Source organism: Pogoniulus pusillus, chromosome 16 (genome assembly GCF_015220805.1).
Source record: "Pogoniulus pusillus isolate bPogPus1 chromosome 16, bPogPus1.pri, whole genome shotgun sequence".
NCBI lineage: Eukaryota > Metazoa > Chordata > Aves > Piciformes > Lybiidae > Pogoniulus > Pogoniulus pusillus.
The window spans coordinates 5,396,453-5,423,079 of NC_087279.1; the positions used below are offsets into that span (position 1 = coordinate 5,396,453).

Below are 26,627 nucleotides of genomic sequence, written 5' to 3' on the forward strand. Positions count from 1 at the left end.
TACAAGTTGTTCTTGAAAACCCAAGAAAAATCACCAAAGCAAAGGAGTGGTGGGGGTAAAGCTGCTTGTTTGCTGCGAGGTTGTTCCCTGAAGCGCTGAATTGTAAGCTCTGTCCAAGGGAAGGTCAAATAGAGCTTAAATGCCTTTATAAAACAAAAAATTCTGAGTAACTTGTCTCTCTAGTTTCCGACGGATGCCATGTGAAATGGCTGATATCCTGTCCTGAAAATCACAGATGGAAACTTCATCTCAGCACAGTGCTGCTGCAATAATGAAATGAAAGTAGCGGAGTCTCATTTACATTTCAGAAATAGTTCTCTGCAGTTTCCTGTTCCATCGACCAGATTTGCTGGTGTACCTGATGTTGGTTGTTACCCAGATTTAAAGGGCACCGTTTTAGGGCTGACCCTTGGAGAATTACGAGGATGTAGGTGATGCTCTTCCACTACCAAGAGATGCTGTTTGCTGCAGCGAGTCCCGGTATAGCAATAACTGAAGCAGCAGTGGCTGTTTGATGCTGTTTTGACAAAGGTTAACTCCTTCCTTTTGGCTTTTGCAGTTCTCTTTAGGCAGAGCAACTGCAGCACAAGCTTTTCTCAATTGATTTTTCCCCCTCTTTTATTATTCTTCTCTGATATATTTGAATTGTATTTTTTTGTTTTAAAAAACCACTTTAAAAATGCATACTCGACTCTGAAAGTCAGAAAATGGCAACGCTCGTGTGTTGATTCTGCAAGAGGGAAGTCAATGTAAAGGCATACTTGGTAAAAGTGGATCCATGCTTTGTAAAAGAGAATAGGTACTGGGTGCTAATAAGGCTGTGGATTGACTGTAATTGCCTTTTATGGGAGCCTGTGAAAGAGAAGAAAGTGCAGGTCGCTGGGGAGGGTGGAGAACGGTGTAGATCAGGGTAAAAATGCACACTTGGCAGTTTCTGTGTATTGCTGCAGCCCCTTCTCCAGCACAAGAAGGACAGTTCAACTATTTAGCAAACCTGAGCCATGCCACTTCTTTTGAACAATGTCAGTTATGGCTTCCTCTGAAATGCAGAAGGCCAGAAATGAATCTGCTGGCTTGTGGCAAGTCTTCTGAGAGCACCCATGGATCTCGCTAGGTCTGCCCAAGCAAGCTCAAATGGGCACAATGGAGAGGAACGACAGCGCAGCTCGTTGCCGCGCGAAGGATGCTTCTTTGTTGCCGTATGGATGCATATGTATGTGTGGCTGTATTTTTAACAGCGCTGCAGCGGCTGCGTGCAGGCGGTGTGAGGAGTTGTCACTACTGAGGGGAAGCCAGGGCAGCCGTATGGCACCGTGCCGAGCGCACAGGGGCCTGCCAAGGTGTGGCGGGGGAGGATGAGTCCCGCAGTGCCTCAGCGTCCTCCTCATGCTGTACGTGTAGGGTGCTGGGACCTTGATAGTGCCCCATACGAGGCCCCACAGCATCAAGGGGAAGGGCTGGGTGACATTTCTGATGGATATGGAGGTTTTTGCAGTGATGATGCCACTGGACGGCCACCTTAGCAGCAGATACCTCTAAGTACCTGCTACCAGGTGGCAGCAGGTACCCCAAAGAGCAGTGGGAGTTTCTGGCTTCTCACTGAGCTGCACATTGCTTTGAAGTAACTTGGAACCATCAAGCCACTTTGAGTTGTTTGAGCATAGTAGAGTACACCTTGTGGTCCCACCATGGGACAACCTCAGTCTTACAGCTGTTGGAGTGATCTTTTCCAGAGTTTGGGGTTGATTTGCCCACACTGCCCTGCCATCAGCAGCACCCAGTGCCACCCAGCAATGTGGCACAGCAGTTCTTCATGCTGTTAGTTCTGATGGTGGTGACTTGCAGAGTACTCCTGTTGCCCAAAGCCGTGTTATGTTGTCTTCTTACTGCACTTTCTGCTTGTAGATGCCTCTTGCTGCTGCTTCAGTTCTCCTTTCTTAAAGACACAGTAAAAAGATCTCATTAGATGACATATATTAAAAAAGGAGTATGTGAAAACAACCTTCAGTGTAACACATGAGGTTTGGGAGATGATAGAGTTAGGATGGCATAGGCCACCTTAACCAAGCCCCTAGGCTGTCATGAACTATGAAACTATCTGGATATGACCATGTAGTTTTAAGGGCAGGGGAGGGTCTTTTACTTTTTTACTTCCCAAAGAGCCTTGTCTGGGCTTTGGCATTCAAACCCAAGTGCTCCAAGCTTGTCATGTGGTTCCCTGTTCCTCCTTTCTGCATGCCCACCAAGACACACCTGGGGCCAGTTTTGCAGAAGTGAGTTAAGGTTTGCAACCACAGCTGAGGCCAATTGAGGCTTCAGTAGCACGTGGGGGTTGTTAGTATCCATAAAGACCATGAGTCAGAGCGGGCTCAGACTGGTGTCTTGAGCCACAGAGTAACTCACACCAGCAGCATGCTGCTGCTGGGGGTACAGATTTTGTAATGGTGAGAAGAAATCCTTAATGCCTGCACGTTGGACGGGACTCCCAGGGAAGATGTGATTGTGTAAGTGAAGACTTGATCATAATGCTCATCCCAAAGGTGTAAATCAAGATTGCCTGTTGATGTTGCCAACTTTGTTGCCTAGTTTTTTTGCAACCTTAACGTTATTTTAATATAGCTTTGGATGCAGTTCTGTAAAGGATGTGCAGCAATATGTTAACATGCTGTGCCATCCTACATTTAGGGCTTGTAATAAGGCTTTTTTGGTTGTTGTATTGTCTTTGCCAAAAGCAAAAGGAATAGTGACTTTTGAGCACTGAAGTATGTGCTTGTGTTGCTGTGATTTTATTTGATTCTAGGTCTTCTATGCCCTATCTTATCACACAATCTCAAGGCTCTTATTCTGTTCCCCTTTTATCTTTGGAGAAGCAGTCAGGGTAGTCCATGCACTTCACCTAGATCCCTGCACAGGGCAGGGTAGGTGGTGGTGGGAAGGGCTGGAAGCAGTAAAGCAAGGACACAAGAGCTTATAATCACTGAAGTCAGACTCCTGCAGCTAAAATAGCTAAAATATAAATATTTGCTGAGGGTGGGGGAAGACATACCAGGGTTAGTTATTTTTGCCTAGATGTTATAGGTCTGTTTTTTGAGGGGGAGCCTTGTGAAGCCTTGGTTTTTATCACCTAAGGGAAGCAGCAATTCTCATGCTGTGTGAAAAGTTTGTGATAAAAGGGATTTTTCAGTAATTGGAATGATTACATGCATGGAATAGTGGTTTGGGCTTTTTTTTTCACCCCTGTTGTCTTTTCTCTCATTGATGGCCATAGCTACAGTGGCCTCATGCAAACTGAAATGAAGATGGGAAGAAGTGTAGAATTCATTCCCTCTATTTCAGTGCCCAAACACACTGGTTCAAGTGGACCTACAGATGACAAAATTGATCACATTAGCAGTTTGTGTGCCTGGCTTTCAGGATGATTGGAGATTGGTGTTCTTATTACTGACAATCGTGCCGGTGCACTGCACATCTTGGGACCAACGTGTTTCAACTCCCTCTGCCTAAATTTCACCATATATAAAATTAGATAACCTTGACTGACTTTACAGGCTTTGCAACCATTATGTATGTGTTCAGGTGTTTCCAGAGTACCAGCACATGGCCATGCTCCCTCCTTCTTCCCTCTGCCAGCTGGATGTGAGCTGGTCTTGATGATTGGGCAATCCTGATCTTTGTTTGCTTAATTATTTGATTACTGGTTTTGATGGAACAAGTAGGAACCCTCTCTGTCAGTGTCTGGGGACGTGTTTTTAATGGTGGTTTGTGGGATGTTTACTTCTGTAGAAGCTTGCTGGCCCCTGGGATGGGGTAGTGCTTCCCAAGGCTGCTAGTAGCTGGCTTTCCCTTGCACCCTGGGACGTTTCCATGCTGCTGCTCCTGTAGCCTCAGGGCTTTCTCTGGGTTTCTTATGCTCCTCTCCATGTGAGGCTGAATTTAATTATCAGGGATAAGGTCCTCCAGAGCAGACCTTTAAAAGTCCTATATAAAGATGCTGCTCTTAAGTAATTCAATATTTCAACTGCTCTGTGCTGGATTGATTGATTGATTAATGGAGGAGTTCATTTAATTAATCTGGGGCTTCACTAAGTCACATGTGTTACAGTAAATGCTGCGATGGTGGTGGGTGATAAAGGGGACAGTTGGGAGCTGCAGCTCCTCGCTTGGTGTTTCATCCCCTTGGCTTTACAGCGAAGCTGTGGGTGCAAAGCCACCACGAGTGGCTGGGGGCTCTTGCTAGATGGATCTCGTTGGTTTGCTATCTATAGGCTGCTAAATATATTTCGGGTGGCAGGCAGACGTGATACTTTGTCACTTCCTACAAGTCTGCTTGTGGAGCGAGACGGTTTTTCCCCCTCTAGCCCCAGCACACACTCGAGTGGTTTGCTTCAGATTTTGGCTTCTGCAACGTTGCTATGTCATTGCATATTGACAGGGACAATATCTGCTGTTCTGAGTACCTGCTTGTGTTTTGAGTGGTCAAGTTTGGTCCTTAAAGCGGTCCAGGTGCTTCCCTGTCCTGGGGAGCTGTGGATGTGTGTATATGTGTGCTGCTATGGTATGTGTCACCCCTGCAGCATCCCGGGGAGCTCTGATACTGGCTGCTGAATACTCCAAAACTGCAGGTTTCAGCCTAAAGGGAAGAACTGTGCATGGAGGTACATGGTCTGCAGGCTGGTGGAGGTTCTATTGCTCTTTCCCTCACCTTTGATGTCCTTGGTAGCTTTAATGGAGAAAAATTGTATTGTCCTCTGAGGATTGTCTGTCTTGGCTTAGTGTACGTGAGACACTGGAGGACATGACTGTTGTGAGTAGCTGTCCTGGAGAAGAGGAGGCTGAGGGGTGATCTCATTGTGGTCGACAACTACCTGAATAGAAGCTGTGGCTAGGTGGAAGTTGGTTTCTTATCCCAGGCAATCAGCAAGAGAACAAGGGGACACAGTCTCAAGTTGTACTGGGGAAGGTATAGGCTGGATGTTAGGAGGAAGTTGTTGGCAGAGAGAGTGATTTGTCATTGGAATGGGCTGCCCAGGGAGGTGGTGGAGTCACCATCCCTGGGGGTGTTCAAGCAAAGCCTGGATGAGGCACTTAGTGCCATGGTCTAGTTGACTGGCTAGGGCTGGGTGCTAGGTTGGACTGGATGATCTTGGAGGTCTCTTCCAAACTGGATGATTCTATGATTCTAGGATTTTTCACACAGAAGCCTTAATTTTGTGCACAAAGATGTCTTTGGATGCAAATGAGAAGGAGGTGACTGACATGGCTGTGATCCTGGCAAGCTAAGACTGGGTGCAAATGCTCCCAAATCTGTCCTTGTACCATACATAGACACCAAGGAGACATGACTAGCTCATCGCAAACCCTTGGCAGGGCCAGAAACTCAAAGTTGCATCTCGTGGGCTGAATCCCAGTGCTTGAGCTGGGGGCTGTGCCTCTGTACTGGAGAAATGACAGTGAGTGACTCCAGGACCGGTCACCACTGTCACATTTCCAGATTTGCCTGCCCAGGCTTTGTATGAGTAGATGTAGAAACTGGTTAATGGACACATGTATGATGCACGTGCAATCATCTATGCTGCTTTTGAGTGAGGGCTAGTAAAAGCCCAGACACTGGCCAGCCTCATGACAGGGTTTGCCTCTGTATAACCCACTACAAGGTGGGCAGTTGCAGAGCAGCTGAGCATACCTTTTTTTTTAATCCCACCTCAATTTTCTTTTTTTCTTTTTGAGGAAGAAATGAAGCCTTGATGGGTGGAGCAGCACTTTAGTGTCACTGTCACAAGTCAGCGGTTTGTTGTGTGGTTAGCTTGGTTCTCAGACCTGTGTGTTGAAAGGTAATGGGGTTCATCTCCAAGAGAGCTTTTTCTCAGCAGGATGTCTAACTATGTGTTGCCTCTGTGTTCTCACTTGCTAGGCTTGCAGAATTCAGTCTCAGTAGAATATTTGATGAATAGCCTTTGATAAAAGACTTTTTTTTGAGGCTTTTTTTTTTTTCCCTTTTGATTTTGGTCACTGTTAAGTGGGAAATGCTGTTGGAAAGCCAAGTGAAAATGATGGCTCAGTACAAATGCAATGGGCAGTGTGCTAGCCTGTGGGAGCATCTTGTTGCTTGCGCCTCCAGAGGAATTTTGTCCGTGCTCAGAAGGATGCTGCTGCCAGCTCTGGGGCTTGGGTGCACTGATGGGTACCTGGCCAGCCAGTGTGTGTGCAGTGGACCCATTCCCTTTTTTGGTTCGTGGCTACTACTGCTTCCCAGCCCTGGTCATAGCAGAGGGTTACTAGGTCATAGCTCTTTACCTTGAGCGGGGAATGGAAATCCTGCCTGGTTTTGATGCTATCTCTCCCTCCAGCCAGGCTGTACAGGACCTAGTGCTAGCAGGAGTTTTTAAGCTATTGGATTTGGAATCACTGAATTGTTCATCTGATTAAATTGTATTTAATTAGCTTTGTGTTTTGTCCTTTTGTTTCAGTTGGAAGATTAGGGAGAAGGGGGGAAGAAAAGATAAAAATTGTCTAAATGAAGCTTCATCATTTAAAACACATATAAAAACTCTGTGAGATGCCTTTATTCCCCGGCCCTTTATCTTCCCTCACAAGCTTTCTGAGAATGAGCAGTGCATGTTGAGGTTTATCTTTGCTTTTATGTGCAGTAGCCACATGCTTAACATCGAGCCCGTTTGAGTTGCATTTCATAGGGCTTTTGCAATCCCTTTATAAAGGGACTGATCTGCTAACATCACCCTCTTTAGATCTAGCAGGCAGGATGTTCCTCCATACAATGAAGTGCTCACAGTCTCTCTTGCCAGACCAGTAAGTGAATGATTTCAAGCCTGGTGGGCAATACTTGTGTCCATGCGTAACACAGACAGACCACAGTAGTAGGCAGCTGCATGTAATTTTGAACTCCACTCATTGAACTGTAATAAAACAATATAAGCACTGCTTGGGGGAAAGATTGGATGCAGTTATCCTTACACAGGGCTCGGGCATATGAAAGCAACGCTGGCTGACAAGAGGATTTTGAGATTTGATTTTGATTGAATTGCAGAATTGAACAGGCCAGGAATGTCAGTGGAAGGCTAAATGCCTGTAGTGCCATAAAGTTTTATTCATGTGAGGCTTTCCAATATAAAGTAGATGGATTATTGGAGAAGGTGTCAAGGGACATGAAATAGAAGTGCCCAAAACATAAAATGTGGGTATAAGGATAAAATTACTTCTTGCTTAGTACATAATTAGCTCACAAAGATATTTTGAGGGAGTTGTTTGTTTATTGTTCAACCTTTTTAAAGCTAATTCATTACACAATATAAAATAATAGTCTTTTAGTTTTTACTTCATCTCTCTCCAGCTGGAATTCATTTTGCTTTTAAGAACAGGTTTAAATGTCTTTTTTTTTTTTAATTAGAAAATGAGTATCATTAAAAAAAAAAGAGAGAAAGGAGGCAGAAAAGTCCACAGGATAGAAAGGAAAAAAAAAAGTCCACAGGATATGAATGCTCAGCAGACACTGAAAACTATTATGCTCAAAAACAAGAGCGGGATGTGTATTCACATACCACAACACACTGACTTATTTCATAGCTCAGTAATGCATACGTAATTAGAGTCAAATTTGCATAGGACAGCTGATATCCAAATTTGTGTGGCATTACAGGCAGCTTCACTCGCCTGGAGTGAGCTATGAATGGTAAATAAAGTTGAGCAGAAGACTGGATATGGGTTAGCAGAAATGTGCTGTGGGTTTTTTTTGTGCCCAAGTTCTGTAGCCATTTAGAGACCTCTGTCTCAGTTAGGGTTTTCCCTGAACATACTCTAGATCACATATATTATGACTGCAGGGCAATAACTGTTGCTTTATGCTACACCCATTCACCTAGAATTATAAAATAAACATTAAAATGGCCTTCTTATTACAAGCTTTTTTTTTCCCCCCCTCCTGGTTTAAATTGTGTTTTTTGGAAAAGAGCTTGTTCTGGTTAATCTTGCTTTAACCAAGAAGGCAAATACCTCACTCTGTGTGTGTTTTATAGGGAGCTAGTGTGTGGTGTGTACGAAACTGTCAAATTGGGATCTCAACTTACCACAGAATATATAAACTTATGGGATTGCATTTAAAGGTGTGTTTAAAGAACAGCATATATTTCTATTTTCTGGCCTGGTTGCCTGTAAGGTGTAGGTTCTTCCATTCCAGTCCCTCCTGACTGAGCTCATATATGCGTTTAGGTAGTTTTCATATGTAGCTGTCACTTATCAAACAAAACTATTTCTTGCTATGCAGATTAATTTCATTTAACCTTCTATTGAGAGCTAACATTGGTAAATTCTTCAGGATGTCAATCCTGGTGGGAATCCTCCATGGATTTATGTTTACTGCGTGTCCGAGGTGTTGTTCCTTCGTGGTATTTTGGGTTATTTAGTTGTTGTTATTTAGGTTTGCTTAAAGTAAAAGCACTGAGGATTTGCCTAATTGAATAGCAGTTCTTCTGAAGAAAAAGGATTAATAAAAAAAAGCTCCCTTCTTGCCCCTCCTCCCCAGCCTCAATTCATACCAGCTATAGTCCTTGAATTATGTGTGCTAGAGATGCTGCAGTCAATAGAGCGACTTTGCTTTTCTTCCTTCCCCTCCTTTTTCCACTCCCCCAGCTTCCTTTTTTTTTTTTTAATAGGGATTCACAGCAGACTGTAATGCAAAGAGTTGGTTTCAGGGGTACTGTGTGTGGATGTTCTGGGATCCCAGCTGAGAGGATCCTATGATTCTGTGAGTGACCCATGGATACATATATCAGTATGCAGTAATTTGGTTGTGTTTTCCTAACCAAGCTAAGAATTCTATGATTCTATGATCTTTGGAGGTCCCTTCCATCCCAAACCATCCTATGATTCTGTGACCCATGGATACATATATGAATATGCATTAATTTGGTTGTTTTCCTAACCAAGCTAAGAATTCTATGATTTTATGACCTTTGGAGGTCTCTTCCATCCCAAACTATCCTATGATTCTGTGACCCACGGATGCATATATCAATATGCAGTAATTTGGTTGTGTTTTCCTAGCTTGGATATGAAGGTGTCCTTTGAGATCTCTCACCTGTCTTTACAGTCAAGATACAGCTCCTCTTTTCTCTCCTGTTTGAAGACCTATCAATGGATATATGGCTTCCCCTTGATTTTAAGAACTTGCCTGCATTTTAAACTGACCTGGCACCTGCACTTGATGTTTGAGGGTAGACACATCTGTGTTACCTTCTCTGGGCAGGACAGAGCAGCATGAAGGAGCAGCCAGTTCCTTCTGGAGCCTACATTACAAGAGGGATGTGGATATGCTGGAGCATGTCCAGGGAACGGCCATGAGGATGCTCAGAGGGCTGCAGCACCTCTGCTATGGGGACAGACTGAAAGAGTTGGGGCTGTTCAGTCTAGAGAAGAGGAGGCTCTGAGGTGACCTTATTGTGGCCTTCCAGGATCTGAAGGGGGCCTACAATAGGCTGGGGAGGGACTTTCTAGGCTCTCAGGGAGTGACAGGACTGGGGGGAATGGAGCAAAGCTGGAGGTGGGGAGATTCAGCCTAGATGTGAGGAGGAAGTTGTTCAGCATGAGAGCAGTGAGAGCCTGGACTGGGTTGCCCAGGAAGGTGGTTGAGGCCCCATCGCTGGAGGTGTTTAAGGCCAGACTGTGGCCAGCCTGATGTAGGGTAGGTTGTCCCTGGACATGGCAGGGGGGTTGGAAGTAGATGATTGATGTGGTTTCTTCCAACTCTGACTGATGCTATGATCCTAGAATGTGATGAGGATGCTGGGGCCTTATTGGAGCTGATGCAGAAGTTGAGCAAGTGCTGCCATCCCTGTCCCCACCTGGAAATAATGCCCTTATCCAGCTCTCAATCCTTACTTAAAGGAATTCTGAGTAAACTCTGGCATTTCTGTAGAAGGAGGCACAAGTTGTGTTTTAGTAGCTTCTTAAAGGTTAAAGAAAAACAAAAGTGGACCTTCTCTTCTGTTCCTTATTTTCCTTTCATTGCCTGTACCAGTTACGTCCTGCTTAATATTTAGGCAATTTCAAGTAATTTAGAACTGCAGGTTAAGTAGGGTGAGCTTTGGACAGCTTGAAAATATTAACTTTATTTAACTTCTAGAATGTTTCATTAAAAAATATATATTTAAAATTAAAAAAAAAGGGTAATACTGAGACCTGTGACAAGTGAGCCTGAAAAAAAGATTGCATACAAAATAATAGCACCTTTTGCTTTTGACGTTTTCAAGACAATTAGCCTAAAGACCTAACAGAAGTTGCTTTTTCAGTTGTGTTAGTGTATGTGAAAATTGATAAGTTTTAGCTACTAATGACCTCTTCTGTTGCTCAAGAATTCAGTTTCAGTTTTCATTAGGTTGGGGCTGAACTGTTAGTTTCAGTATTTCCTCCGGTGAATCAAAATACCTGAGAGCTATAGAGAGGAAACTTTGTGCTTCTTTCCCATTCTAGGAATAAAACAAAGATGTGAGAGGATGAAATCTAATATACTTAGGGTGACAAAGCTGGCGAAAGGCCTGGAACACAAACTCTATGAGGAGAGGCTGAGGGAGCTGGGGGTGTGCAGTCTGGAGAAGAGGAGGCTCAGGGGTGACCTCATTGCTGTCTACAGCTACCTGAAGGAAGGCTGTAGCCAGGTGGAGTTGGTCTCTTCTCCCAGGCAAGCAGCAATAGAACAAGGGGACAGAGTCTCAAGTTGTGCCGGGGGAGGTCTAGGCTGGATGTTAGGAGGAAGCTGTTGTCAGAGTGATTGGCATTGGAATGGGCTACCCAGGGAGGTAGAGGAGTCACTGTCCCTGGAGGTGTTGAAACAAAGCCTGGATGAGGCACTTAGTATCATGGTCTAGTTGATTGTCTAGGGCTGGCTGCTAGGTTGGACTGGCTGATCTTGGAGATCTCTTCCAACCTGATTGATTCAATGATTCTATATTCAGTTTTCTTAGAAAGCTCATGCTCAGCATATGTTTTACATGCATAAATGCATAAACTCATTATGGAACCAGCACCCTTAAGTAACTTTCATTTAATAAATAAAAATGGTGTGTGGTGGTTGGTTTTTTTTCTTTTTCATTTTTGTTGCAATTCCACTTTTCAACCAAATGAAGATCAATAACAGAATTACCAACTAATAAAAATCAGCATTAGTTCTAACATAGTCATAACCTGAGAGTTAGAGATACAAATGAATGTGAAAATAACCTGTTGGTTAGCAGGGGCAAAAGCTTAATGAAAAGCTTCTATTAAGTTGCTAACCAATTAGAATCAGTCTTTGAGAGACTAAATAGAAAAGCACAAATGTAAAACAAGATTAAAATCAATGCTTTTAAACCATGTTTCCTGCTTTCTGATATAAACCTTGATTACAAGCAGCGATTCACATCGCTTTGATTTAAATCAAGCTCATGCTTGGGGTGGATTAGCTTGTGGTCACCAATGTCATCTCTCTGAAGATAAAGGCAGAGAGTCCAAAAAGCCTCCTTGGTCACTCAGGCTCAGCTGTGTGCAAGAGAGTGAGCTGTGCTAACTTAAGTGGGCATGATTCCCATTATTGCCTCTTGCAGCCCTTGACTCCTTTCCAAGAAGATCCGTCTGAGTTTGAGGGCTTGTGGCAGGTAGGATGGAGCAGGAGTCCCATTCTAGGGTGGCTGCCTTCTCTGTTATGGAAGCAGAGAAGTTCAGACCCCTTTCCCCTGTTTGTCCCATGGAGGAAGCATCCTTCAACTTTCTGGCTCCTCTGGAGGCATTTACTTGTCACTCCCAGTTCTTCTCCTGTGGCTTGGCTCTTCCTGTGTCCTCGATGCTTACTGGAGGACCGGGCACAAGCACTGATTTGTATTGAAGCTCTGAAGGTGTTGTGTTCCCCAGGTTAAAGAGCCAGTGTGAAGGCTTCTGCTGTCCTTGCCTCAAAGGCTCCGCCTCCAAGGCTGTGTCTGTTGCAATGAACTCTAATTTTTTTTGCATGGGAGCTGTGGTCATAGAACCACAGAATGGCTTAGGTTGGGAGGGATCCCAAAGATCATCTACTTCCAACCCCTCACCATAGGCAGGGACACCTCCTGCTAGAACAGGTTGCTCAAGGCCTCATCCAAACCTGGGTTTGATCACCTCCAGGGAGGGAGCATCCACAACCTCCCTGGGCAACCTGTGCCAGTGTCTCACCACCCTCACTGGAAAGAACTTCTTCCTAACATCTAGGTTGAATCTCCCCTGTGCTAGTTTAAACCCATTACTCCTCATCCTGTCATTACAAGAGCTTGTAAATAGTCCCCAGCCTTCCCACAGGTCCTCTCATAGCCTGTCCTCACAGCAGAGCTGCTCCAGCCCTCTGAGCATCTTTGTGGCCCTCCTCTGGACTCACTTTGACAGTTTGATGTGCTTCTTGTGTTGGGGGCTCCAGAACTGCACACAGTACTGCAGGCAGTGTCTACCAAGAGCAGAGTAAAGGGACAGAATCCCCTCCCTTGCCCTGCTGCCCATGCTGCTCTTGCTGCAGCCCACCACAGGGTTGCTGTCTGGGCTGCACTCGCACTGCAGGCTCATGCTGAGCTTTTCATCAACCCAGATCCTCAGGTCCTTTTCATCACGGCTGCTTTCAGCCATTCACCACTCAGCCTGGATTTGTGCTTGGGATTGTGTCTACCCAGGTGCAGGACCATAGTGAAACCTTCCCCTCCCCACCAGACTTATTGCCACCTCTCCCTGGGTCACTTCTATGATTCTATGATCTTGCAGCAGAGGTAGGAAAAGAGTGAACTTGGTCACACCAAACTCTCAGGAAGAGTAAAACAGAAATTTTTTTTTAACCAGAACCTTTTGGCACAAGAGCAGTGGTGGGGATCAGTAGAGCCCTACTTCAGTGGCTGATGGAGAGGAGCTCATCTCATGACAGCATAGATCACAAGGTCTGAATGTTAAAGAAACCCAACATAAACCCCGATATGCTTTGGGTCAGAGGTGTCAGTAGAGCAGATTGCATTAAAGTGTAACATAAATTATTCCAAATGCCCATAAAGATGGGTCAGCAGTCTTTGCATCCACAGGAGTGAGTCAGTTATATGCTGTAATTGTTTCCATATGATGCCCTTGTTTTGAACACACAAGAGTGGAAATCCTTCACAACGTGTAGAAGCAGAGAGAAACACGTGGAATTTATTGTAATAATGTTTCAAAATGGAAGCTCTCAAAATAATTAGCTTGATTTAGCTCTCTGAGTTCTGCCTGTATTGCAGACTATGTCCAAGCCTTTTATGGAGCATAAATAGTTCCTTCTCCTAGCGTTGGCAGCCAAGTAGTCACACTGTTAAGAATAAGGCAGACAAACCTTCCACCAATGCTGGGTGAAGTCAGCTCTCCTGAAGGTGGCAGAGGGACGTGGCAGTTGTTTCTTGAGTCAACCACTGTAAATTTGCAAGCAGTTGGTTCTTAAAGGTGTGTGTGTGTGTTTGGTTTTGTGTTGTTTTTCCCCCCCGTCTTATAGGGCTCACTGGTAGTGGACTGATCCTATTAGCTAATGGTATTTAGACCATATGACTTATTAAGCTGCACAATTACAAGCGAATGAAGTTAACATCAGTACATGTATTTTAACACAGTCAAGTTTCCTCAGCAGGTTTTTCCCAGACTTAATCCATGCTAATTTATTCTTCTTACACTCTGACTGTAGTGACTATCTTGAGACAAATCAGATGAACGGGGTCAGATTCGTAGCTGGCATGAGCTGACACAGTTCCTTAGTTCTTCTGCAGTCAGTGGAGCTCTGCTGATTTATACCAGCTGGGAATTGAGGCTGGGGTGTCTGCCTTGATGTCTGCCACTTAGCTTCACCTGCTACCAGCTGGTAACTAAGTTTGAAAAAACACACAAATGCATTCATACTTGTAATATGCTGCAACAGGAAAGCATCCAGGGAAATAGGGAAAAATGGGATGGGAGGGCCAGGTGAGTGTAGGCCTGAAGTTGTATGGACTGCAGGATGCAGAGATGTAGGACTGAGTCCCAGGGAAAACTGTCATTTGTAGAGCTATGAACTGTAAGTGGAAATCAGGCACTGTTGGAAGTACTGCTGCATCCCTTACAGTATCCACATCTGCCACAGTAAACTTCTCAAATCTGAATTGCTTGACATGAAGAATGAATGCTGCTTGAAGCTTTCCACTAGGTGTGAACAGACACATGAAACAGATAACCTACACCAAACACAAAGTGTAGATGCATGGAGCAGGTTATGAGTGGTGGCATGAGAGAGCAACCTCCCCTAATCTGGACATGAGCCCATGTGATCTGTGTTTTGGGACACATCCCCTCAGAGATGATGATGCCCGCTTGTGTTGTGGGCTTTCCATCCTTTGAGCAGGTGGTAGTGTCTGAAATCTACCCTTCAGAGGTGCCTGGTGGGCTTTTGGAGCCTGGAGACTCTTCTGACTCCTTGGCTTAGTTGATCATCTATTGATTGATTCCTTGATGCAGTTTGCAAATGGCTCTGTGGTTTGGTTGTATCAAGGAGCTGCTGCTACCCATTGGGATGTTCTTATCGTGATACCTGTTATCTCATGGGCCTTTTGATTGGCTTTTAGGTTTGTTTTTTTCCTCTGGTTGCATAGTGTAAAGTTTGAAGTGAAGCTGGGCAGTATCATGGAGACCATGCTGAGTTTTCAGCTCTGAATATGTCAACCTCTTCAGAGCAAATAACTTTCTTGTGGTTGTAGGCCACTAGCTAGTTCATGTGTGCTGTGAAGGAGGAGGTGGGTGCATGTGGCTAGTAAGTGATTTTTGGCATTTGCTCTTTGCTTTTGAAGTGCACAGAGCTCGCTTCAGTTCCAAGTTCAGAAATAATACACCTAAGAATAAATAACCACACTAAACCCAGAGATTATTTGAAGAAAACTGAGGTGGAAAACCACACCAGGCAAACTTTCCAGAAGGCAACACAGAACTTTTTTGTGCTGCTCCTTGATATTCCAGATTTTATCTTGAAGAATTGTCTTTAGAAAAATAAACATTCTCTTGGAATCAGTGATTGCCCTATGAGGAGAGGCTGAGGGAGCTGGGATTGTTTAGCCTGGAGAAGAGGAGGCTCAGGGGTGACCTTATTGCTCTCTACAACTACCCGAGGGGTGGTTGTGGCCAGGAGGAGGTTGCTCTCTTCTCTCAGGTGGCCAGCGCCAGAACGAGAGGACACAGCCTCAAGCTACTCCAGGGGAGATTTAGGCTGGAGGTGAGGAGAAAGTTCTTCACTGAGAGAGTCATTGGACACTGGAATGGGCTGCCCGGGGAGGTGGTGGAGTCGCCGTCCCTGGAGCTGTTCAAGGCAGGATTGGACGTGGCACTTGGTGCCATGGTCTAGCCTTGAGCTCTGTGGTAAAGGATTGGACTTGATGATCTGTGAGGTCTCTTCCAACCCTTGTGATACTGTGATACAAAACCTGTGCTACAGGCTGCAGAATCCTTATTTCTCCAGCAGAGGTTGGAAAGAGGGTGATGATCATCTGAGCAACTTGAGACCCCTCCAGTATACAAAGGTCTGATGCTGGTTCTTCTGCTGAAACAAGCTGGAAAGTGCAGCAGAGGAAAGCCCTGTCTGGAATAAGATTTCTTTTTTTTTTTTTCCTTTTCTTTCTTTCTTTCTTTTTTACATAATAAAAATCAAACTTCCCCTTTGTGATTTATGATCCCTCTAACAATGCCACTTTCTCAAAGCCATGCATCATACCCAAACAATGGGCCACATAGAAATGCCTGCTCCCCAGAGTATTACCAAGCATGTAATTTTGTCTTTAAATTCTTCAGAGTGAATTGTAAGAACATGACTTCATTGGAACCTTTGAGACATTAGGGCTTTTAATAATGCTTTGCTGCTACATGTAATACTTCATTTGTTGGTTGTTGGTTTTGTTGGTGTGGGTTGGTTTTTTTTTTTAACTTTTATTAATTAAATTGCTTCTTGCCTGTGTGTGCAGCAGGGAGGGGATGCTGTGCATCCTGGCACGCTCAGGCGTGGGCTATGCCTTCCAAGGTCTCTTCTCACCTTCTGTAGAGTTTGATAGCGGCTCACAAATTGCTTCAATTGTTTGGCTGCTGGACCAGCGTACCTCTACCAACTACCTCCAGCCTTGGTGCCTCTTGAGTGCTGGCTGCTGTGCCCACGAGGGGGTGCGCATGAGAGGCAGCTCCTTTTCTTCCTCATCACCAGCTCATTCGAGATACCGTGGGGTGCACAACCTTCCCACCCTTGGCAGGGCTCACGTGCGCCAACTCGGCTCCCACTTGCGCGGTTCTGCTATCCTCTGGTCCTTCCAACTTTATATATAAATGTTTTTGTGAGTTTTCAGGAAAATTGAGGTCAAACTTATTCTGTAATCCCTTCACCACCTCCCCACCACATATTTTTTTTTTTTTTGGTACTTTATTTTTTAAGCAGAAGTCCTGCGTTATGCAAAACAGAGGTGAAGAAACATCTCGGGTAAATCTGACTTGCCTTTCTGTCTGCAGCAGCAGGGTTTGGATCTGGCTGCTTATCTAATAAAGGGTGGAAGCTGCACTTTTTTTACAGCTCTGGGTTTTTTTTTTTTTTTATGGTAGCAGAGTTTGTGGGCTTGCCCATAATAATACAATTATGAAGGTTAACAGGAAAAAACTGGGTCCAGGAGTGATTCCAGGCAGCTGGCAATGCCGACGAATTGGAAGCGCACCACCAATGAAAACTGCAGTGAAAAGCAAATTAAACCTCATATCTGCCATCTCACTCGCTTTTCTCTGCTTTCCTGTTTGGACTTGAAAGGTGATTGGAGCCAAGGCAGTGACAGTTGACGGAAGTGCTGCAAGGAGAGAGTATTTATTTACAGTGAATCGTGGTGATGCTTGTTCAGGATGCGGTTTCACGCAGGATGTTCTGTCCCCACCCCCGGTTTGATCATTTCTCCAAAAAAAAAGGGGGGGGGGAGCAATAAAAAAAAAAAAAGGGCAGCTCCTTGATTGTTTGAGGCCACAGCTAATGCTTGGAGAAACGTTGTGCAGCGTGCCTGTACTTGGAGTGTGTGGTAATGTGCCGTCGGAGGAGGTTCCTGTATTGAGGCACAGAGGCAGCTCGGGACTGACTCCTGCCCAGATATGCTCAAACCAAGTGTTGACCATGCACATTTAGACAGGGCAGTGGACTGGACTGGGTCTCTGCACTGCAAGCGCAGGTCACCCACTTCATTTAGAGCATGAATCTTGTGAGAAGCAGCTCAGGGAGCTGGGCTTGTTTAGCCTGGAGAAAAGGAGGCCTAGGGGAAACCTTTTTGTTCTCTGCAGTTGCCCAAGAGGAGGCTGCAGCAAAGTGGAGATTGGTCACTTTTTTCTGAGTAACAAGAGACAGGACAAGAGGAAATGGCCTCATGTTGCATCGGAGGAAGTTTAGGTTGGACACTAGGAAAAAAAGTTTTCACTGAAAGGGTTGTCAATGCCTGAAACAGGTTGTCCAGGGAAGTGGTGGAGTCCCCATCCCTGGAGGGGTTTAAAAGCTGTGTAGATGCACTGAGGAGCATGTTTTAGTGGTGACCTGGTAGTGCTGGGTTAATGGTTGGACTCTATGATCTGAAAGGTCTCCTTCCAACCAAAATGACTCTGTGATTACCAGCAGTACTGTCAGCTGATGCTGCCTGAAATCCATTTCTGGGGGAGGGAGGAGAGAGAAGTAGTCGTCCCCCTCTGTAAGTTTTAATATAACAAATGTTAATGTAGAGTTTAGTTTGCACAAGGTTCTTGAGGTTTGGGATGTGTTTAGCATTTGGATGCAGTGTTTCTCTCTCCCCTCCCTTTGCTGCTGTAATCAAGATCATGTGAAAACACCTCAGAAGGTCTGTGTTTGGGTGGGAGAGTTTCTCATTGGTAAATAACAAACACCATGGTGGTCTAAGGACGCCAAGGGCTGGGTTTATCTGAAAGGACTTTGCCATCCCAGCACGGGAGAAGCAGCATGCAGTGCCTGGCTCATCAGGAGCAGGCAGCTCCCTTGGGATGTTGGTTTGGGTGCTCACTGTTGCTCATCCCAGGCTAACGAAGCTGCTGACGAGCTTTACAGCCCTTGTACCTCTGTGTTCCATATCAGCGCCAGCCACCGATTGGTTTTGTACAGCTCCTGACAGGCAGGCAGAGATAGTAACTTCTGTTACTACCAGACGGGGCTGGTGATTAGATAGGGAGAGCTTCTCTATCTCGTTTTGTTCCAGATAGAGTCTAGGGCTTAGGGATGTGCTCTAGCGTGTACGTTTTCCTTCACGGGCACTGAGCGGGGAAGCTATTGGAAACTTAAGGGATTGGGGGGGAGCAGTGAACATGGGTTTTATATTTATTTACTTTGACATTTTCTTTTAAACTATTTTTAAGAAGTACATTTTCACCCATTTTTCTGTCTGGAAGAAGGAATCTAATGGGGTTTTTTTCCACTCACAGCCTTTAATTACATCGTTGCCATCATCGGGCCCTTTCTACAACTCCCACATTGTTCAGCAGACACAGTGAAATGTTTTTAGGAACCTATAAAAGCCAGTAATTTGCATCCAGAGGCCATGGTTGTAGTCGGCACTCAGGCAAGCAAAGCAACTGCCTGGGTAACTTTATGGCCAGTACATGTGCTGCATTGTGGAGTGTGCTGCAGCCGGAGTGGAGCAAGCGCGGGGCTGCTGCCGACCTCTGCCTCCTGCCCAGACTGCAGCCTCTGCCCTTTAGTTAAGTAATGAAGTTGTTAGGGCTCATAGCTGAGAATTGAGCTCCCCAAGGTTCATTGTGCCAGGGAGCTGAGCCACAGCCAGCTGCCTGCTATGCACTGCTGAGCCTGCCTGCTTCCCTAGATCTGTGTTGGCTCTTCTTGGCCCTCTCCCTGGCTTTTGCACCCTCAGGGGAACGTTTTCTCCCTCCTTTGGGTGTTGGCTTCCCCTTCGTTATCATGTGGTGTTTGGAGCTGAACATCGAGACAAGTCACATCATTTGTGAGCTGCCCAGGGAGGTGGTTGAGTCACCCACCCTGGTGACTCTGTTTAAGGGTTGTTTGGATGTAGTGCTTAGGGATATGGTGAATCTTGTAGAGTAGGGTTATAGGTTGGACTTGATGATCCTGGGGGGCTTTTCCAACCTGGATGTTTCTGTGATTCTGTGATGCAGCCTCACAATGTCGTGTGAGATGGTTCTTGCTGAGAGTGACTGATGACTCTGCATGGAACATCAAAGGCTCCCATGTGTCCGTGGCTTTGGGAAACCATCAATTTCCCAGGCTAGTAAGGGACTTGGGTTGCACAAACAAGTTGAAGTTTAGGATGAGATTTACAAAATTGCCGAAGAGGTTATTTTCACTTCGGTTTCTATTTAGGCAGTCGAAATATCTTCAGTAGCTCTGAAAATGTCACTGTGGAAGATCCTGCTCATGGCTGCTTTAGATGAATAAAAAAGGCTAAGGTGCTCCAGTGAGGGAAAGCAAACATTGTCTCTTTTTAAAGGTGATAGGATGGCTGTGGTTTGGTATTTGTTCTGTGAAAATCCTCAGCAATTTCTTATCAAGGAAGCAAGAGCTGCCCGTTGGCAGCAGGCTGCAAAACCATGAGAGGCAGGACCTCAGATCATTCAAGGGCCAAGGGAGAGCTCTTTAAAGCAGCTAAAAAATCAGAAACATCAACCTAAAGAAAGACAAAGACTCAAAAGAGTAAAAACACATTTTAATTGGGACTGATATGGATGGAGGTTACTTATTGCTAGGCTGTATTTGAACTTCCCATCTCACAGGATCTGCATGCATTTTAATGTCAGATGTGTATGTCTTTTGGACTGCCAATCTTGCCAGTCAGGAGCACAACATTGGCTGTTTTGTTGCTGCTTTGTACATTTGTGCTTCCCAACCGCCATATATTCTGCCCATTTGAAAGCATAAAGTGCTGCTTTGCTCCTTGAGTGGGACATAACAGTAAGGATGGCATGGGATACTTCTGCCCCTCGCAGAGGTCTTCTTTTCCCAAGATATCTCAGATTCAGCTATTTATTTTCCTCAAGTTATGTCAACATCAACCAAGAAATAAAGCCAGGTCCTCACTTTAGGTACAGGCAGCGTGAAGAGGCTACTTGGTGTGTGCTCAGCTCCCAGCAGGCCTGTTTCTGCCAGACAGAAGACTGTTTGATTCCCTGCTTTCTTCCTTCATCTGAATAGGCTGTGGCTGGGAGTGTGTTCAGTTCTGGGCCCCCCAGTTTAGGAGGGACATCGAGATGCTTGAGCATGTCCAGAGAAGGGCGACGAGGCTGGGGAGAGATCTCGAGCACAGCCCTACGAGGAGAGGCTGAGGGAGCTGGGATTGGTTAGGGTTAGGGAGGCTCAGGGGTGACCTTATTGCTGTCTACAACTACCTGAAGGGTGATTGTGGCCAGGAGGAGGTTGCTCTCTTCTCTCAGGTGGCCAGCACCAGAACAAGAGGACACAGCCTTAGGCTGTGCCAGGGGAAATTTAGGCTGGAGGCGAGGAGAAAGTTCTTCCCTGAGAGAGTCATTGGACACTGGAATGGGCTGCCTGGCGAGGTGGAGTCGCTGTCCCTGGGGCTGTTCAAGGCAGGATTGGACGTGGCACTTGGTGCCATGGTCTAGCCTTGAGCTCTGTGGTGAAGGGTTGGACTTGATGATCTGTGAGGTCTCTTCCAACCCTGATGATACTGTGATACTGATACTGTGAGATAAGCAGGGTCAAATCCTTGGTGGGCTTAGGATCTTCAGTGTTCATCGTGAGACCTAGGGAAGAGAAGGTGGTTTGGTGAAGGTGAGCTGAAACGTTTGTCTCTGGGAAAGTTGACTCATCCCTCTGCTAAGTACCTTGCATTTAGGGGGCTGTAGTGCCGTGGGCATGTCCGCCCCATGGCAGGAAGGCACTCCCGTGGAAGGAAGGGAGCTGGGGTAGACAGTATTCCCTCTGGCCTCGCAAAGTTGTCTGGGAGTTAGAAACACACAAGGCTTGTACGTAACCCAGCCAGGTCGTGCTGAAACATGCTCCCTGAAACGGGGCCGGGGTGAGCCGGCAGTGACTGACAGTGCCTTCTCCTGCCCAGAGCCTCAATCAAACTGCTTTTCATGGCCTCCAGTCTTTGCTGCAGTGGTTCCCAGCCAAGACAGGAAACTATTTGACTTAGGGTGCTAGAGAGCTCTTCTCATGGTATTTACAGATAAAAGGGGAGGAGTTGAGAACCTTAGTCCATATTCAGCCCAATCTGATAACCTGCAGGGATTTTTATTAGTTCAAAGAAATTTTGGATAGCAAACTTCTGTGCTTAACTAGAGCTGAAGCCCCAACCCTTGGAGGCATCCAAACCTTAAAATAACAAATGCTGTTTGGAACTCTCTTTTTGTGTGTGTGTGCTGTTTTAATGTTCCAAACCACTAGGCTATTCTAAAAGCTAATACTTAGGTAAGAAGATGTCCCTGATCTTGAAAATGAACTCTCTTGAGCATTGATGGCACAGAAACTGCCTTTATTCAACAAACTTCTGTCTGTGAGTGGCTAAAAATAAGAAAGGTGAATTATATTCAGTTACTAGATGGGCACAAAGTGCTTCATAGGAGTAGATTAGGGAAGCAATAAGTCAAATGACTGTTTTCTAAGATAGTTGGCTGGGTTACTGGAGATTTTAATGCTGTGTCCTCTTGTTGCCTGGAGATCACAGAGATGTCTCTGTGAGCAATGGTTGGGCTGTAGATGGAAATATCTAAAGCATGCATGAAAAGGAGACCCTGTGCAATTACTCCATTCTGGGATCAGAGCTTGGAGCTCTCCTGGTACCTGGTTGGAGCTCAGCAGACAACTTGTGCCTTCTGAGCAGAGCTATCTCCCACTGTTCAAGATCAGATGGAAACTCCTCCATGCCCTGCTCCTTTCTGCTTCCTCCTAGCTCTTAACTGCCTCCTCTTTCCTCGATTATTTCACTACCACTGCCTCCAGCTGCTAGAGACCTTGGGTAAGGTAAAGACAATGTAAAGGGTCCAGTAGGACCCTGAATACATTGCCAGGTTTCAAGTTTTTTTCTGGAGACTCTGTTTCTTCCTTTGCAAGCCTAGAGCTACCTTCTGCTTCAAACAGGCAGATTCACTGGCTGATTAAAAAGCATGGTTAATTGAGAAGGAAGGCCACATTCTTTCTCAACACCATCATTAATTAAAGACTAGGAAATTGCCAATTCACCCAACATTCACATCCTTACCAGTCTGCGCTCACATAATTTATTGCCCAAGCGTCTTAGTGCCCGAGTACATGCTGAGGCCCGTACACACAACCTTAACTTCAATCTCTCATATACTTTTTTTTCCTATGCATAATTAAGATGATTGCCTCTTAAAACCTTGAGTATTTTTGGTAGAACACCTTTTGTTTTTCTGAGGTTGGGTTTTCAGATTGTGCCCAAACATGGGCACTGGCTGTGGCCATAGCTTTATGAAGCCATGTATAATCCTGTGTGTTCGGGTGTGAATCATAACCCCCGGATGAAAGTAACTCCTTCAGAGCCCTGTCTTTGGGAGGAGGGGGGGAAAAAAAATCCCAGTGATGCCAAACACTCCTTTAAGTCTACAATTATACACTGTTGCAGGTTGAATATAAGAAGAAAACAGAGTTTTATGTCAGGAAGGGTAATGTAACTATGCAAAAGCTGCTTACAGCTTAGAGACATCATTCATGAGTTACACCATAGCTCCTAACTCATGGCAACGACGAGTGTCTGGCAATCCCCACCATCTGGTGAACTCTGTGTATTTGAACAGCACAGTGTGTTAGTGTGCCTATATACAAGACATATTCGCACACAACATATAGTGGCAGGGGAAAGAGAGAGAAATTATGTTTCAGCTGTGAATGACTTATATTTACTCAAGCAGCAAAGAAATAGCTGATAGCTCACGAGTGATCAAAGCTGGTGGTGAGTTACAGAGGTCTTTCCTCACCAGTGAGGAAGATAGAGCACATTTCAACCTGCTGTATATCCTTTTAGTCCAACACACACATCTTAATGCTTATTTTTATTTTGGCTTAGAGGCCTCTCTCCTTTACCCAGTTAGTGATGGGATGCTTTTTAATTCTTTTTTGTGTGTGATCTCTTCTGCTTCTCCTCTGTCTGCCGATGCCAGAGACAGAGCAGATTGGGAAGCCTTTGAACACATTACTGGTTGAACTCGAATGAGGTTTTTTTTTGCATTGCTTGGTTGCAGGCTCCTGTGATGAGCATAAGGAATTTCATTTTGATTGACATGATGTACTCTTAAAGGAAAAGTGATCTATCAGCATTCAGGCACCCTCAACTTGTTTTTTCTTTCGTGACAGAGAATAGTTATGTTGCAGTTGTGGTACAGCAATGGTTGAATTGCAGTTTCCCTTTGAATCCTCTGATAGAGGAGGTAGAGAAGGGTGAGTCAAAACAGGGCCATTTTAGGTCACTCCCAACAAGCCAGGCTTGAGGATCTTCTCAGTTTCTGTGGCTCTGACTGTTTTGTGTTCTGCCAGGTCTTCCTCTGCTACCTCAGCATTCTCATTCCAGTACAGGATATTTGCACAGATGGCACAACCTTGCTACTTTCAGCTTTGTTCGCTTTAAAGTGAGTTTTTACAGTTAACACACCCATGGTCTTATATCACAAAGAGAACTGGTTTGGAGAAAAGACATGATGTATCCTAAGACAGAGTCTGACTGTCCTCCTTGTGCTCATCACTGAATGTGAAACCTCTTTGAAATAAGTTGCTCTCCAAATGACTTGTTATTTGGCCTATGGTATAGAAGGCACATGAGCATCCTTTGGGAGGAAATACAATTTTCCAAGTTCAGAGGTCAATTCATAAGAGTTGGATTGTGGTTTTTATTTGACTGCTTTGTAGGGCACTGAGCAGGTTATCTGACCTACTTTCTGCAAGTCTGGGAAAGGGGGAACAATTCTCCTTACTCCCACCGTTGTTTTTAAGTGTTTTGCCTTCTGTCTGCGACATTGGTGACAGGTCTGTTTTGGGAAGCTTGCTGGGCCACTTCCCACGTCCTGCCTAGTGTGAAGGGGAAAGGCTCACCAGAGGTACTGGGTTTGTAATGCAGAATTGGTGGTTTGGAGTTGTTCCGTCGGGAGAAGAGGAGGCTCAGGGCAGAGCTCATTGCTGTCTACAACTACCTGAAGGGAGGCTGTAGCCAGGTGGGGTTGGTCTCTTTTTCCAGGCAACCAGCAACAGAACAAGGGGACACAGTCTCAAGTTATGCATGGAGGTCTATGCTGGATGTTAGGAGGAAGTTCTTGCCAAAGAGAGTGATTAGCATTGGAATGGGCTGCCCAGGGAGGTGGTGGAGTCGCTGTCACTGGAGGTGCTCAAGAAAAGCCTGGCTGAGGCACTTAGTGCCATGATCTACTTGATTGGACAAGGCTGGGTGCTGGGTTGGACTGCATGATCTTGGAGGTCTCTTCTAACCTGGTTGATTCTATGATGAATTTTATATTTTATTTTCCTTTCATGGAAATAGAGATATGTGGGGTACTGACAGCATTGAGCTAAGCTGTAGAGCACAAAATGAATTATTATATAACTTGTAATTAATGTAGTGAGCCTGAAAATGAACACCTCAGGATGGTAATTTATAGAAAGTGCTTTTAGGACCTTCAGTTATAACCATCAGCCAAATCTTCCCAAACAAATGCAGAATTTATAAGAGAAGAAATAAAAATTGCATTTTCATAGAATCATAGAATTACCCAGGTTGGAAGAGATCTCCAAGATCATCCAGTCCAACCTAGCACCCAGCTGTAGCCAGTCAACTAGACCATGGCACTGTGTGCCTCATCCAGTCCAACCTATTACCCAGTCCTATCCAATCAACTAGACCATGGCATTAAGTGCCCCTATCCAGTCTTTTCTTGCATGCCTCTCTGCTGAGCATCTCCTTGGTTATCCAAGTCTCTTTTGAATCATTTGTTGAGGGAACAGTGACTGAACGTGTTAATTCAATATCCCCCTCTTTGTCATCTTGCTCCTGCAGTTTTTTCTTCCCAGGTTCCACTCCTGGCACTTTGCAGCTTCCCATTTCTATTTCAGTGTTTAAGCACTGCTCAGAAACAGATGGATGGCTAGATTTCAACCCCACCTCCCAACGTACACACAAGTCCACATCTCACGCTGCATTCATGAGCATTTGTGAGCAACAGGGTGCTTGCTGTTTGCTTTTTTCACTAAGTTCATCCCCAAATCAAAGCTTCCCCGGTCAGGTTAAGGTGCTCTACGCCGAGCAATTGCCCCTTACTCCGAAAAAACCACCCAACCAAACCCCAACCCCACGAAACCATAGGGAGAAAATGGATGTTGCTGCGTTTGAAGCAGAGGAGGGTGGGGCCCGAGCGCTTTTCGGCCAGGCGCCGCTTCCCAAAGCCTCTTTTGATGCCTTAGAGCAGGTTTTGTTCGCAGGTAATGCCTGCTACCGTGTGATCGCTCCGCGTCTGTTTTGGGGGGGTGGGGTGGGGTGGGGAGGGGAAGCGATGCAGTACGAGGAACAAAACCTCAGCTCTACGTTTTGCTTTGCGGTGCCCGGGTTTTGATGTCTTGCTTCTCAGAAGGCTTGACGGTAGTAATAACGGAAACAGCACAAAAATGTCAGCCTGACTACTGCCTGCGTGTCGGCACTAGTCCAGGGAGTTTCAAAGGGATGTTTTATTGATTCTGTAATTGCACAGTAGAATGGACAAACTGAACTGTACCTCAGGGCAAGGAAAGCCCCTGTCTGAACGGCATCTGTTGGATGTATGCGCTGCTGTAATTTGGGCAGGGAGTGCTCGCTGGGCGGTTTGAACCAGGGGACTGAAACCTGGGCTTAACCCTTTCTTCATAGGGGATGGGAATTCTGGGTTTGCCTTCTGATTGCAGCCTTCTAGGGGGTCCCTTTCGGCACTGAGGGGACTCTTCAGGGCTTTGCTGGGACTTCTGTCAGGGGAACTTTTTAAGAGAAATTTGTCCCATGATCTTTTCTGTCCAAGTATTTGCCTCCTCTGCAGTCCTGAGCCCACAGCTGCATCTCACAGCCCAGAAGCCAACCTGGGTTGCATCCGCAGCAGTGTGGGCAGCAGGTAAAAGGAGCTTCTGCCCCTCTGCTCCATTCTGGTGAGATCCCATCTAGAATATAGTGTCCAGCTCTGGAGACGCCAACACAAGACAGACATGAATCTGTTGGAGAATGTCCAGTGGAAGCCACACAAATCATGTGAGGAGTGGAACCCCTCTGCTATAAGGACAGGCTTGAAAGTTTGGGCTGTTCATCCTGGAGAAGAAAAGGCTCCAGGAAAACCCTGTTGTGGCCTTTCAGTACTTAAAGGGGCTGATATGAGTGCTGGGGACAGAATTCTAGCAGGGCCTGTTGTGACAGGACAAGGGGCAATGGTTTAAAACTAAAAGAAGACAGATTTAAACTAGAGAGAAGGAAAAAATTGTTTACACTGAAGAGTGCTGAGGCACTGACCCAGGTTGCCTAGGGAAGGGTTGGATGCTCTGTCCCTGGAACTGTTCCATGTTGGTTTGTTTGAGGCTCTGAGCAACCTGCTGTAGTTAAAGATATCCCTTCTGACTGAAGGAGGTTTGGACTTGCTGA

The 26,627-nt window shown here is 45.5% G+C and overlaps 1 protein-coding gene across 20 annotated transcripts in view; it reads left to right on the forward strand.

The window, feature by feature from the left end:
* Positions 1–26,627, forward strand: part of FOXP1 (forkhead box P1) — a 434,335-nt gene that overhangs the window by 92,101 nt on the left and 315,607 nt on the right. For 11 of the 20 annotated variants that reach the window (XM_064156224.1, XM_064156237.1, XM_064156236.1 and 8 more), the window contains exon 1: positions 2,386–2,504. The exons of the other annotated variants lie outside the window; for them this stretch is intronic. The gene's annotated coding sequence lies outside the window, so the exon portion shown is untranslated. Of the gene's footprint in view, positions 1–2,385; positions 2,505–26,627 lie in introns of those variants that run through there. 20 annotated transcript variants of the gene reach the window in all.